This window comes from Sus scrofa, chromosome 4 (genome assembly GCF_054392235.1).
Source record: "Sus scrofa isolate SSC_HxYL_T2T_F1_AM1 chromosome 4, Sscrofa_HxYL_maternal_Yorkshire_Landrace_v2.0, whole genome shotgun sequence".
NCBI classification, from domain to species: Eukaryota; Metazoa; Chordata; class Mammalia; order Artiodactyla; family Suidae; genus Sus; species Sus scrofa.
The window spans coordinates 127570446-127585349 of NC_139386.1; the positions used below are offsets into that span (position 1 = coordinate 127570446).

Below are 14904 nucleotides of genomic sequence, written 5' to 3' on the forward strand. Positions count from 1 at the left end.
CAGTTCTGGTGAATTACTTAAAATTTAGGTGGGTTTTTCCAATAGAAGCAGTCAGAATAGCTGAATTAAGAAGAGATCAGGAGTTCCCACCATGGCGCAGCTGAAACAAACCCAACTAAGAACCATGAGGTTTCGGGTTTGATCCCTGGCCTCGCTCAGTGGATTAAGGATTCGATGTTGCTGTGAGCCGTGGTGTAGGTTGCAGACGTGGCTCGGATCTGGCGTTGCTGTGGCTGTGGTGTAGGCCGGCAGCTGTAGCTCCGATTGGACCCCTAGACTGGGAACCTCCATATGCCACATGTGTGGCCTTAATAAAAAAAAAAAAGAAGAGATTCTGCTGTATAGCACAGGGAACTATATCTAGTCACTTGAGATGGAAGATGATGGAGGATAATGAGAGGAAAAGAATGTATACATATGTATGACTGGGTCACTTTGCTGTACAGCAGAAAGTGACAGAACACTGCCAATCAACTATGATAAAAAAAAAATCTTACAAAAATTAAGAAGAGATCAGAAGAACAAGTAATTTTGTTCAATTAGAGACTATTCAAGTAAAATTTAAAAGCTAAAATGATCTTTCTCTCCTTCCAGAGTTAAATTCTGCAGTGAACAGGGCAAGGGGGATGAGCTTTGAAAAGAGTAAACAACTATAAATAGCATGACTGGAGGAGAGGGACAAAAAAAAAATGAAAGAAAAGAAGTTATTTTAGTGTGATCGTTACTTGAACCAGACATAAAAATCTTGGACATATTTTTATTAGTATAATCTTTCACTGCAATGGATTAGTTGTAATCAACACTCACTCTCATTTCATAAAGATAAATTCTCTTATTCGTAACACTGCCCTTCTCGCCTCAAGTTAAAGGCAGCTCTTCCTCCAATCCATTACTCTTAGCAGTTTGCTTCTGATTGGTTTTTTAGGTCTATGGCACTGTAGGTAACTACACCCAATATTCAGATCACATGACAGTCCGCGTGCTATAAAATATTGTGACTTAATGTGTTCCTGTGGTCAGCCAAGACTCTTGCTGAATTACTCACTGTATCTTCCAAATAAATCATTTTTCCAAAGATGAGATCCAATACTGAAAGGTGTTTTATTTTTGCTTAGTTTGTATTTTATGGGGAGTTCCTGCTGTGGCACAGCAGAAACGAATCCGACTAGGAACCATGAGGTTGCAGGTTTGATCCCTGGCCCTGCTCAGTGGGTTAAGTTGCCGTGAGCTGTGGTGTAGGTTGCAGACTCGGCTCAGAGATCCCACGTTGCTGTGGCTCTGGTGTAGGCCAGCAGTTGTAACTCCGATTCGACCCCTAGCCTCGGAACCTCCATATGCTGCAGGTGCCGCCCTAAAAAGACAAAAATAAAACAAACAAAAATTTGCACTTTATATAACTCCCAAAATATTTTAAAAGACACCTTAAAGTCATGTAAAACACTAAAGTATAATACTAGCAATAGTCTTGGTCTTAAACTTTAAAAAACAATTCTAAAAATCTCTCTAGTTAACTTTAAAAATGCAAAAATGTTAATGAAATATGTCTAAGATTTTTTTGAGTTTAAAAGATTATTTCTTCCAAATCCTTTCAAATTGGTATAGAATTAAATATAAGTATTCTGTCATGGCTCAGTGGTAACAAACCTGACTAGGATCCATGAGGATCTGGGTTTGATCCCTGGCTCTGCTCAGTGAATTAAAGATCCAGTGTTGTTGTGAGCTGTGCTGTGGGTCACAGAGGTGGCTCAGATCTGGCATTGCTGTGGCTGTGGTGCAGGCCAGCAGCTGTAGCTCTAATTCAACCCCTAGCCTGGGAACTTCCATATGCTGCAGGTGTGGCCTTAAAAAAAAAAAAAAAAAATTAAAAAACCAAATAAAATTAATTCAAAAAATTACTATTAACCAAAGTACCAAATTAATATTAGATAAAACCTGACTTTATGATATCTTTAAGAATTTAAAGTTACTAATAAAAATAGTATATTTGATATGTTGTTTTCACCTATATTTGGCCAAAATGCAAATTTTCCACATCTTTGAGAAAACTTCCCCCAGATTTAAAAAAAAAGGAAACACAACAAATGGGCAAAAGTTCCCGGGTGGTCTAGCAGTTAAGTTGTATGTTTGATCCCTGGCCTAGGAACTTCCACATGCTGCAAGTGTGTCAAAAAAAAACAAAAAACAAAAAACATAACATCCTGGCTATTCTCCTGATTTCTTACCTCTTTCCAAAGAAAATGAGTTAGGTCTAGCCCAGTGGTTCTCAAAGGGTGGTGCCCAGACCAGCAGTATCAGCATCACCTGGGAACTTGCTAAATTTGCATAATCCTGGGCCCCATCCTGGGATGGAGGTAGGATCAGAAGCCCTGAGGGTGTCACGAGTAATCCAGTCGTCATAGGTTCTCTAGGTGATTCCAATACACACCGAGTCAGAGAAGCCTTGTCCTAGCATAATGATGACTCGGGATCTCTAGGCCCCAAGGAAAGTGGCTTCCTACTTCTCTGAAATTGCACTTAGGGGAGATTTACAAAGGCCCCCATCAGAATCCACAGCATGACCAGATGGGCCTGTACACGCCTCTAGAAAAGTTCTTCCTGACCCTTCCTGTCTGTTACAGGACTTAGCCCCCTGCAAACACCTGCCTTCTCTGCGTCTCAGTTACTGTTCTACCACGCAGCTTAGTGCAGCGCCCGGCCCCTGTTTTCCGAGTTGAACCTCACCTGCTCAGCAGCTAAAGGAGCATGGCCTGCAAAACCAAAATCTTAAAAGTGTCCTTCAGGCGGGTTTCTGAGTGGGCGAGGGCATTCTGATGACACTATTAGTATTCCACTCCAAAATGAAAGGAGGAAGATATCCTGATTTCAATTTTTTTGGGGGGGGGGGGTATTTCTAGGGCCACACATATATAAGTTCCCAGGTTAGGGGATGAATTGGAGATGCAGCTGCTGGCTTACACCACAGCCACAGCAACGTGGGATCCGAGCCGAGGGATCTGAGCTGTGTCTTTGACCTACACCACAGCTCACAGCAACACCAGATGCTTATCCCACTGAGCAAGGCCAGGGATCGAATCTGCATCCTCATGGATACTAGTCAGGTTCATTACCGCTGAGCCACAATGGGAACTCCCAGATCTCAATTTTTTAAAGGAATCAGTAGGACAGAATGAGAGGTTTTCATAAACTTGTTATGAGACAAAATGACGTTTAGTTTCCAAACACTGAAACATTTAGATAAGTGAAGGCAAGACAGGAAAAAGCAGGTAGGCAAGTAAAAGAGGCAGGAGAACTTGAGACTCACCTAATAGCTATGAATCAGGAGGAGAGCAGCTAGGAGCAGGCGATCCGTGAGCAAACCAGCCAACTGCAGAGTCCCTCCTGAGCCACACAACCTTCTGGCTATTACTGACTATCTCTAACCCCACTTCCGGATCTCTTTAAAATGTGAGGAATACTTCGTAATAGAACTGTTGTAACAGGAGTTCCCGTCCTGGCGCAGTGGTTAGCGAATCTGACTGGGAACCATGAGGTTGCGGGTTCGGTCCCTGCCCTTGCTCAGTGGGTTCACGATCCGGCGTTGCCGTGAGCTGTGGTGTAGGTTGCAGACACGGCTCGGATCCTGCACTGCTGTGGCTCTGGCTAGGCCGGCGGCTACAGCTCCGATTCGACCCCTAGCCTGGGAACCTCCATATGCCGTGGGAGTGGCCCAAAGAAATAGCAAAAAAAAAAAAGGAAAAAAAAGAACTGTTGTAACAGAGCTGTCATTGCTGCCATCAACATCCTCAAAGTTTTCTAAGACAATGGAAGGACAAGAGTTGAGGTTCACTGATAGATGGATGTGCCTCCGCATACCATTTGAAGTGATCTATAATCCCAATACTCCCGTAGAATTTCCATGAAGACTTCGAGGCTTACTGATTGCTTAGAAAGCCTTAAAAACTTACTCTATGGGGCGATCCATTATGATAATTAAGCAATTAAATTTAGGGAGGCAGGGCTAGTTAATAAGTGATCATGGGCCTGTGGTGGGGAGGCCCTTGCTCTCCTGAGTGACCTTGGGCACAGCGGACCTAAACCTAAGCTTCTCCACGTGTACAACGGGCAGAGTACCACCCTGAGGACAGAACCGACATGAGACTAAGTTGTGATGCGTATGAACGGCAATCAGAAAAAATACTAAAACGGAAAAGGCACTCTGGACCTCTCCCGGTTTTTCAGTTGGAAGTGAAATTGAACCTGGTAATTTTTCTTAGCGTAGCGATGAGGAAGATTAAATAAGTTTGAACAAGTCCTAAAAAAGGACCTATTCCTTCCTGCCTATGTAGAAGCCTTCACCTCTAGTCTTTGATACCTGGATGACCACACAGGACTAAGGACCACGCCTGAAATGATGATGATGAAAGGATGAGACAGACAGATTCCCATCACAGCTAGTAAGGGCTAAATACAGGCTCACAGCAGCTATTTTACCATAAAAGATAAATTATATTCATAAATCATTCCTCAAAAAGTAGTTGCTACTTTCTAAGTGTTGCAGGGAAAACTCCAGGTTGAAAAGGGAAAATAAACACGTCTAAGGGAAGGCACAGCTGTTTCATTTACCCAACAGGTTAGAGCGACTTTATACCCTACTTGGCACAGCTATATTTCACCGAACCCACACTTAACCCTTCACGACAACCTGATGCTTATTAGCGAGGGTTAAAATGGCCTCTCAAGATGGCCTATTTCTATTCCTACAATTTTCTAATCCCTTCTACGAGAGCTCTCCCAGTTTGCCCCTCGACCTGGACAACTCTATGGCGAGGAGTGTGGCAGCATCTCCCAAAGCAGCTTACTGCACTTAGGGACCGCTTCCAGAAAGTTCCAGGATGACCCGGTACCCTCTTGGACATTGATCAGCCTCCTCCTGATCCTGGCTATCCAAAACCCCTTTTCCGTATGATAACCCTGCAAATACCGAAGGACTGTCCAAGCACATTGCTATGTGTTTTCCGAATACCATTTCTAATTTGCTCAGAAAATCTGGCCTCCCCTTTCCAGGAGCTCCTGAGCCCTATTAACTGCCAGGAGTCACAAAACCAACAGACCCAACAACAAAAACCAACCAAGCTCCTGATGAAAAGAACCATTTACACACAATAATGCCTACACATTAATCTGTTAAAGCACATATGTCTTTTTGAGGGCACAAGGTAAACTTTCTAAAAAAGAATTTTAGTAGAACAGGTCACTATCCTTAAAAATGTACATTTCATTTGCCCAGGGAGCCTACAGAATTATTTTTGAAAATAATTATGTATAGGCACAAATATGATGCTGTAGAAATAAATGTCTACTCCAGTTACATACAATAGTGAAACTTAGAAAAACCCATAGGGAATTGATGAAATAGCAGGATATACCCATATGCCAGCAACAGAGGTAATGACACAACCAGATGGCTTTACAACAAAAACATTTTCAGAACTTGCTGAAGACTTAGAGAGTGAATCTCCTTTTTCCTCTCTCTTAGAAAATGATTTGAGAATGTACTGCAGCACAAGTGAATAAACCATGATATGGGATGCAGGAAACAGTGGCCCTGAACCGAGAGAGAGATGCTCGGGAGCCTGGGACATGAAGCAGCAGACCTCGAGGGCAGGACAGTGGACAACTCCAAGGGCAGGTACTGGGGGAAGATGACTGCAGAGATAGGATGCTCTCTTCCAGGATACTGAACGACACAAATACATGATACAGGCCAACGCGACAAGAAGATTGGAAGGCAACCAGAAACTCTAAGCAAAAATAGACAGTAAATGTAATTCTAGTTGTGCCGTCAAATATTTTGACGTAGTCATAATGCTTTATTTTCTCTGGTGTAGGATCAACTGGATATAAGGGAACACAATGCGACTGCAGAGTAAAAGTCAAATATTTTAAAAACCTGGCCATACAAAAAGCCCAATTCCAAATGACAGAAACTGAGAAGCACAGTGGGAGTCAGAGAAGTGGAAGGACAGAAACACAAAGCCTTCACCGAAAGCACCAAAAGGTGCTACGAACGAGAAATACAAGTGTGCAAAGCGTTCAAAGGAACTGAGAGAGAAACTCAAATTACTTTGACTACACAGGAAGAAAGAAGGGATGGGCAACAGAGGAGTGAGAGCTCCATTCTTACCCATCACAGCAAGAAGATAACACACGGTAGGAACAAGGACACACCATCACCTAAGTGACCACCGTCAATTCCTTCCTGCACGTGCACGGTGCTCGCTGCATCACGAGGTGGAGTCACTTTCCTCCCCTTGAACCTGGGCTGCCTCAGTGACTCCCTGGACCAGCAGAACGCAGCGGAAGCAACATTCGGGTTCTGTGGCTGAGGCATAAGCAGCCGTGCAGCTTCCTCCTGGGTCTGTTGGAAAACTGCCCTTGAGATGCTCCCTTTTGGTACACAACTGCCAGGCTGTGAGGAGCCCAAGCCACACAGACGGGCCTCAGACAACGAGCCGGCTAAGGTGGAAGCAGAGAGCCAGCTTGAATAAGCTCCGTTCCACCCTGCTGAACCTTTAGATGAATCCAGGCCCAACTGCTACCTCACAGCATCCACATGAGACCTCACACAAGGGCCACCCAGCTTGCTTGCTTGCTTGCTTGTTTGCTTTTTTTCAATATAATCACAAACTCATGAGTCAGAGGGTTTCAAAGTTGTTTTTTTTGTTTTTTTTGTTTTTTTGTTGTTGTTGTTGTTGTTGTTGTTGTTGCTATTTCTTGGGTCGCTCCCGCGGCATATGGAGGTTCCCAGGCTAGGGGTCTAATCGGAGCCGTAGCCACCGGCCTATGCCAGAGCCACAGCAACACGGGATCCGAGCCGCGTCTGCAACCTACACCACAGCTCACGGCAATGCCGGATCCTTAACCCACTGAGCAAGGGCAGGGACCAAACCCGCAACTTCATGGTTCCTAGTCGGATTCGTTAACCACTGCGCCACGACGGGAACTCCAAAGTTGGTATTTTAAATGATGATCTAATGGTCACATTGTTAGCCAGGGAAAGAGCCATCAGGTTGGTTCCTCTGACTCAATTCCATTAATCTTTGATAGGTTCCTTGCTTTCTGATACACAATTAGCAGAGTTATAGCGTTCTATGCAATACGCTACTAAGTGAAACAAATTCTAAGTTTTTGGTTTTGATCCCGTTACATGATATATATTCATACACAGCATGCTATATTTTCCTGAGGCACATATACAAATAGGATGCATTCCTAAGTATAAATGGTAATAAAGGAAATATAAATAGTCCTCTCTGGGCTGTGGGATTGGGCATTAATTTTGTTTTCTTTTTGCTTGTCAATATTTTCTAATCCTCAAATAAAAATGAATGACCTAATTAAGTTTTTCAAATAGCTTCTGTTTGTACATTACTTACAGCTGTTTAATTTACAATGTAGCTGTAAGGGGCCTTTTAAAAAAATTTTTTTATTGTAGTTGATTTACAATGTTCTGTCACTTTCGGCTGTACAGCTAAGTGACCCAGTTATACAAATACATACATTCTTTTTCTTCCATTATCCTCCATCATGTTCCATCATCACAGGTGATTAGATACAGTTCCCTGCGCTATAGAGCAGGAGGGACTTAACCACTGTTTCCCAAATATATTCTGCAGGGTAGAAAGGGTACCTCTTTTAGAGGATCAGCCTTGTTCTAGTCTCTAACCCCGATCACATTCCCCCCACAAGACAAACCTTATTTCTAAAGGCCCTTTTCCCCCTGGAATAACCAAGTATCATCACAAACCTCATAACATCGACCAAGCACCCTCCTGCCCAAACTGGTTCTCCCATCTCCTTCAGGGTCTCACACGCCTCCATCCTGCCCTCGTCATTCTCTGAAATCCACATTAGTCACCATGATCCGCTGAGTTTCTTCCTCATTAATAAAACCACCAAAATTAAGTTCTTCCTAATCTATCCCCTACCTTACTCCAGTAACCTCCTAAGAGATTCTCCTATATCCCAGCATCCGCTTTTATCTTATTAACATGCCAACTGCACTGAGTTATTTTGGGGTTGTGGTTACAGGTCCGACAACGATTCTTCGACAAGTGAAATGCAAGGCTGATGAGTTGGAATGTTCACCCCATCCAGCAGCCCCATCTTAACCCATCCGAACCTACAGCCACCACCAAGCCCACACAAATCCCGCAGGCTGACAACCCGCGTCCTTCCACCACCCAGGAAGATCGGACCTCCTCACCTCATGTTCTCTGACCCAGAAAGCCTTCTCTATCTTTTTCTGATGAGGCTAAACATGCCCCCTTTTTTTGTCTTTTTAGGGCCACACCTGCAGCATATGGAGATTCCTAGGCTAGGGTTCAAGTTGGAGCTGCAGCTGCCAGCCTACGCTACAGCCATAGTAACGCCAGGTCTGAGCCAAGTCCGTGACCTACTTCACAGCTCACGGCAACGCCGATCCTTAACGCACTGAGCAAGGCCAGGGATCAAACCCTTGTCTTCATAGACACTAGTTAGGTTCATTACCGATGAGCTGTGCTGGGAACTCCATTTTTTGAAGACTGAGTTCCATCTATCTCAAAAGCTCTCTTGGAAAATTCCAAAAAAACATAAATATATATAGGAAAATTTATGCAGTTTATATAAACCGCAAAAATATATGTAAGTATTGTCAATAGTTACCTCTGGAGAATCAGACCTAGAAAACTTTATCCTAAGTCCTGTATTTCTACAATCTCGGAATTTTTTTAAAATAAACATCCATGTTCAGACCAAAAAAAATGGAAATTAACACACTCATCTTTCCTGTCCCTGAATCACTATAGCATTATTGTTTATCACCAGGTGATGTGTGACGTGAATTTTTTTTAAATAGCTTCCTATATTTAAATCTTAGCATCTGTGGGATTCAATTAGGTAGCTCTCACAGTCTTAGTCCTTACTCCTTACCTACTTAGTTCCGAACCACGGTGAGCCAGGGAGCTAAGCTTCAGTAGTCTGACTTCCACACCCTCTGATCCTGTAGATCCGTGACTCTTGATCTCTGAATTCGATTTACCCATGAGGAGTCAGCGCCACGTGTGGTATGTGCTTCCACAGGCGTGGGGAGCCGTTAGATAAGCTTTGGGTTGTGTCCAGTCCCTTGCGAACGTCTCCCTACCCCACCAAGAAAACCTGCTAAACTACAAGTGAGATAGACGCCAGTAAGAGGACAGGATTAATTCCGCTCTAAATTGCAACACTGTATTGTTAGTAAATTTTGGCAAAACTCACAACTGACTTCGGGTCAACGTGGTGCGTCCCCTCTGTCACCAACCTTTAAGGAGCTTTGCCTAGAGCAAAATTCACAGTGGCCGTGGCCTCTGCATGGCTCTGTGAGGGAAAATAGAACAAGATTTGCCTGATCCCTTCCAGAGCTTAAAAGAAAATTCTTTCAGCCAGTGATTATGAAAATCTGGATTTTCTCACCACGGGGAAATTTAATTTCTATGGGCCAAGAGTGGCTTGGGTCAGGAATTTAGACAGGGAGAAAGATAAATAAAATTATCATGTACTTATTATGGCAGCAATTATGAGGTCCTTTTGCTACACTATTGGGACTGACCCAGAATCTTAGCACAGTTCCCATAAGAAATCTTTTCAGAGGACCATCAATCTAGAGACGAGATTTGGGAATAAAGTCCGCCCTACACTTAATTACTCCTTGTGTAACTTTAATCATTCGAGGTTTTTGATTATTTACTTAGAAGGTAAGAGTTGAAGGTTTGCGCTAACACACAGGACTGGATTGCCAAATCAGCCTTGTGAAACAGTGACCTTACCTGGAACTAAGCTTTCCTAACTGCCACAAGGATGGAGCCTATCAAATAATCCAGAGGAAGCAGAGGCAGGTTTGGGACAGGAAGGGCAGCTAGCAAGCCAGGGCTGCCCTGTGCTGAACACGCAGCTCTGGCCCAGAAGGGATGCAGGCTCCTCTACTAGGTGAGGTTCATAAAGCTCCTCACACAGGGGGAAGAGTTTTATCTTATAAAACATCCCCGTTCTCAACCTCTAAGAAGGTGTCCGGGTCCATGACATTCTCCAAGGAGCCAGGCCTTGCACAGCCCGGGTTCTCTTTACTGTAGGTAATCCTTGGCCAGGGACAGGCTAAAGGCATTTCAGAGTTAAGATCTCTCCCTCCTAATAAAAGGCAGTCCATACCCTATTTACGCGAAGGTCCTGGTGACAAGGAGATTAGATCGGGTTACCTGCCTTCTTTTCTTCCCCTCTCTTTTTCCCAAAAAGTGACCAGATTTGCAGGCCAGCTGCTTTCACCCCTTCTTCCCAGGGTTCCCAAAGAACGTGGTGACAAAACAGGGCTTATTTTTTCTTGCTCACTGCCCAGCTCTCTGGCATTCGAGCCAAATCAAATCATTTCATCAAAACAATTGAATCGAAGAAGCTCAGAATTAGAACAGAACTCTAAGTTCTTTTTTTTTGTCTTTTTTTTGTCTTTTGTTGTTGTTGTTGTTGCTATTTCTTGGGCCGCTCCCGCGGCATATGGAGGTTCCCAGGCTAGGGGTCTAATCGGAGCTGTAGCCACCAGCCTACGCCAGAGCCACAGCAACGCGGGATCCGAGCCGCGTCTGCAACCTACACCACAGCTCACGGCAACGCCGGATCGTTAACCCACTGAGCAAGGGCAGGGACCGAACCCGCAACCTCATGGTTCCTAGTCGGATTTAACCACTGCGCCACGACGGGAACTCCAGAACAGAACTCTAAAGATGAGTTAGTGCAAGCTCCTACCCAGAGTTTCTCCTTATGGTACCTATTTTTATATCTATCTGATTGAAGATATCTTCTGGAGGAAACACCACTTAAAAGGCCGTTGGGAGAAACTTCTGTTCACCAGGGATGTCTTTCCTGTAAAACCGAAGTCTCCCCGACCTCTCCTTACTTACCATCCCTGGTGGTCCCAGTTCCAATGTCTGAACTAAACCAAAATAAGTCTACGTCCCTCTCCCACTTGACAGCCCCTTCACATTTCCAAGGACATTTCAAAGCCACGCAGATGTCCTTCAACTTATCTTTCCTACGCTGACCTCTCCGGGTCCTTCAGTTGTTTGTCCCAGCGCAACAGCCACCTAATCTAATCTCCCCTCTTCAGTTATCTGGCAGCTCACCCCTGGACCCAGCCATTTTAGAGACTACAGATGCTGTGGGCGTGATCTAACCAGAAAACTGTGATTCTGCCTGAATAGGATACCATACTTCCCCTAATAGAGTACACATTTAAAAACAGCTATCTTTTTTGGCGGATGTGACCTGCTATGGGTGCAACTACGACGGTGGTCATCCGCCCCTTCCAGGTGGTCCCCCTCCTTGGCTACACAGTCGAACCCAAATGCAAAACTTGACATTCATCACTCTTAAGTTCCACCTATTTGTTCCAGCTTATTGTTCCAGGCTGAAACTTTAAAAAATGTAATAAATCATCCAACTAGTATTAGTCCCCCTTCCTAGCCCTGCTGCAGTCATTTGATAAGCTTGCCGAATTTAAACTTTATTTTAAACTTGAAACACACATAACCCCCAATCTACCCTTTTAACCACTTTCAAGTGTACAATTCGATGGCATGAGGTGCATTATTGTTGTTCTGCTACTATGATCATGATCCGGCCCCAGAGCTTTTTTGTACCCCACATGGAAGCTCCAACTTGGACATAGAAACTTCCCAATACCTCCTCCCATCCAGTTCCTATCCTGTTTCCTGTCTCTAGGAATTTGACTGTGTTACAGGTGCCTCAAGTAGGAAGGAACCGTACCATAAGATTTCTTTTTACAAAAATCTAATTAGGAACAAAATATTGGCCAGCGTAAACAGCGTAATCCGCTTGGCCGCCATCTACTTTATCACCACACATCAAGTCCAATAAATGAACTGGTTTCTTTCCTGGTGACTAAAGGAAAATAGGTCTCAAAAATCAAGCCAGCTTAGAGAAAGAAAGGGAGACAGTTCCACTAAGATAATCCCGCTATGCAAATCAGAGGCCAGGCTCTGTGCCCCCAAGAGAACACGAAGCAGGAAACACAGAACCAGAAAGAAAGAGAAGAATTCCTTCTTGACTGAAACTGAGAACGGCTTGGAGGGGCTTTGTCATGTTGGTGACCTATGGGAAGTGGTCACATCTGGGATGTGATATTAAAAATGCCACACTGAAGCAAATTCTAAAACCCCAAACACATACATATATATGTAATAGTTGTGGAGCTTTAATACACATACACACCTCTAGAGCACGTGTTTCTAAGAAAACTGACCACTTTACATTTTTACCAAGGATAATCCCTCAAATAGTAGGAACAGTTATAAACTAACTGTATAATGTGCTTTTCTTTTTTCTTTTCTTTTCTGGCTATCCAAGCCCATGTGGAGTTGCCCGGCCAGGGATCGGATCCAAGCCACAATGGCAAGCTACACCACAGCTGTGGCAATGCAGGATTCTTAATCCCCTGTGCCAGGCCGGGGACAGAACCTGCATCCTGGTGCTGCAGAAACACTGCCAATTCCACTGCAACACAGCAGGAACTCCTAATGGGCTTTTATATAGGTTTGTCTAAGTGAACTATAGAAAAACTAATAAAACAGTTTCTAAGACCTAGTTCTGCCAGTCTATTGCCTATTACTGTATAAGAAAACTGAGAATCTTTTACTTCAGTAGGGCGAAAAAATGTTAACATTCTATACAAGTTTTAAAATATTTTTCTATGATTTAAATATTTATCATGTTTTATTTTATGTATACGTAGCGGGAACTAGAAATGACAAAGACCTTAAACTAGTGAATCTTGCTTTAGTGAGCTATACTAAGCACCTATTTTTAATTCCTACTTTGTCAACAGAAAGGTTAATTTTTGAAATTCTATTATCTTGAAATATTGCTATAACAGTCACTACAGTTACCTAGAATTTTTCTTTAAGGCTATCTCAATGGGAGAAGAAAAGGAAATACATTATTTAAGTGTGACGGAGAATAGGCAACACGATTAAAATCATTGTAAAACGGTAGTTTTTCTTTTTTAACACTGTTAATGATAAAATGTTAGTGAGTCACGACATTTGTTTCACGGCATTGTGGAAATTTTTCTTCATTTTTTTCATTGTTCTTTTTGGGCCGCACCTGCAGCATATGGAAGTTCTGAGACTGGGGGTTGAATCAGAGCTGCAGCTGCTGGCCTACACCATAGCCATGGCAATGCTGGATCCGAGCCACGTCTGTGACCTACACCTCAGCTTGTGGCAACGCCAGATCCTTAACCTACTGAGCAAGGCCAGGGATCGAACCCTCATCCTCATAGATACTAGTCAGGTTCTTAACCCCCTGAGCCACAACGGGCTCTCCTGGAAATTTTTCTTTAGACTAAACATAAGACCAGTATTTTTCTACTTCTTGTCTCCTCATGTAAATTACAACTTCACATTATCTTACATAACAAATCTCATTTTTCGATACCACTTCATACTTACAAGCTTGCAAAATGTTTTTAAAATATAGATACTTGGGTAAAATATTAGACAAAAAAACAAAACTCCTCACGTTCAAAGTATCGCACCACACCTAACACCCTTAAATAAATATAACAAAAGGTATCTGAAACTAGATTCTGGGTTTAATGATTAGAGCCCAGGGGAATGGATGGATGCAGAAGAGTTGGCAAAGTATGCACAGGCTCAGTGATTTTCTTAACAAGTTTAAAAGTTTCCCAAATATACAATAACTCATTACCTAAAGGTGTGTTTGACTGGGGAGAGGAGGTGATTCACAAGGAACACACACAAAAAAACTAGGGCTACCCAAGAAGTGGGAAAGGGAGAGAAGAGGGAGGTTTACCCCTAAAAACAGGACATTAAAGCATAAATGTGTTCTTCTTTTATAAGAGATTAGCAGGCCCTATTTTCCCTGATAATGAATATCCTGTCCACGAGGTGAAAGCTAAATAGCAGGGGGAAAGCTGCAGGATTTTCACCCTTCTCTGTAGGCAGAAGAGAAGGTTTCTTCAGCTCTACATCAACCCATGAAATCATTTTAAAGCTTGGGTAAATATATTAGAGAGAGGCTCAAGACATTATGTAACCTACTTACAACCTACAATCCCCCAAACTCCAAAGAATCTTACTTCTGTTACATCAGATAAGGTATAAAGTTGTTATTTATATTCAACTATTCGGTAGGGCACGTGTTTGAAACCTATAGGTAATTAGCCTCTATTCTTCACTTTAAATTTTATTTAGTTCCAATTGGAAACCCTTCTTCAGAAAAAAGGCTTACTATAAACAACTTAAATAGCTTCAGCACGATCAAGGCAAAGTGATTTCCAAATTCCAGTTCTCACCGCATAAGGGATAAGAATTTCATAAAAGTTTATACAAAATAATAGTAGGAGTACCTGCTATTGGTATTTTGTTAGCCTTACTTAAAATGCCTAAAGTGATCTGGGAATTCACCACATGGAAAAAAAAAGTCCTTATATTCAAATAGTAAATATAAGATCAACAAATAATATAGGATCTCTATAAACGTTTATCATTTCATCAATTTTTTTTCTGTTGTGTTTCCCTGCAAATGGATTCAGTGAAATCAGATACATTGATTTCGTACCATTCATTTACCATTCATTTATTTCATACAATAGATCACAAGAAAACATCAAAAAAGCAACCATCGCTTGAAATGTTTCCCTTTGATTTTTTCTGAGTAGCTTTACTAAATTAGGCCACAGTTAGTTGCTTTTTTAAAAATGCAGCATGCACTTCATTGATTTTTTTTTTATGAAGGCATAAGAGGTCCAAAGAGAAAACAGTATTCACCCCTCATGATGAATATTCAACTTGCTAACCCACGCCATTTGCCAAGCTG

At 42.7% G+C, this 14904-nt stretch overlaps 1 protein-coding gene across 44 annotated transcripts in view; it reads right to left on the minus strand.

Annotated features, from left to right (window-relative positions):
- TLCD4 (TLC domain containing 4) overlaps positions 1-14904 on the minus strand; it is a 110940-nt gene that overhangs the window by 26445 nt on the left and 69591 nt on the right.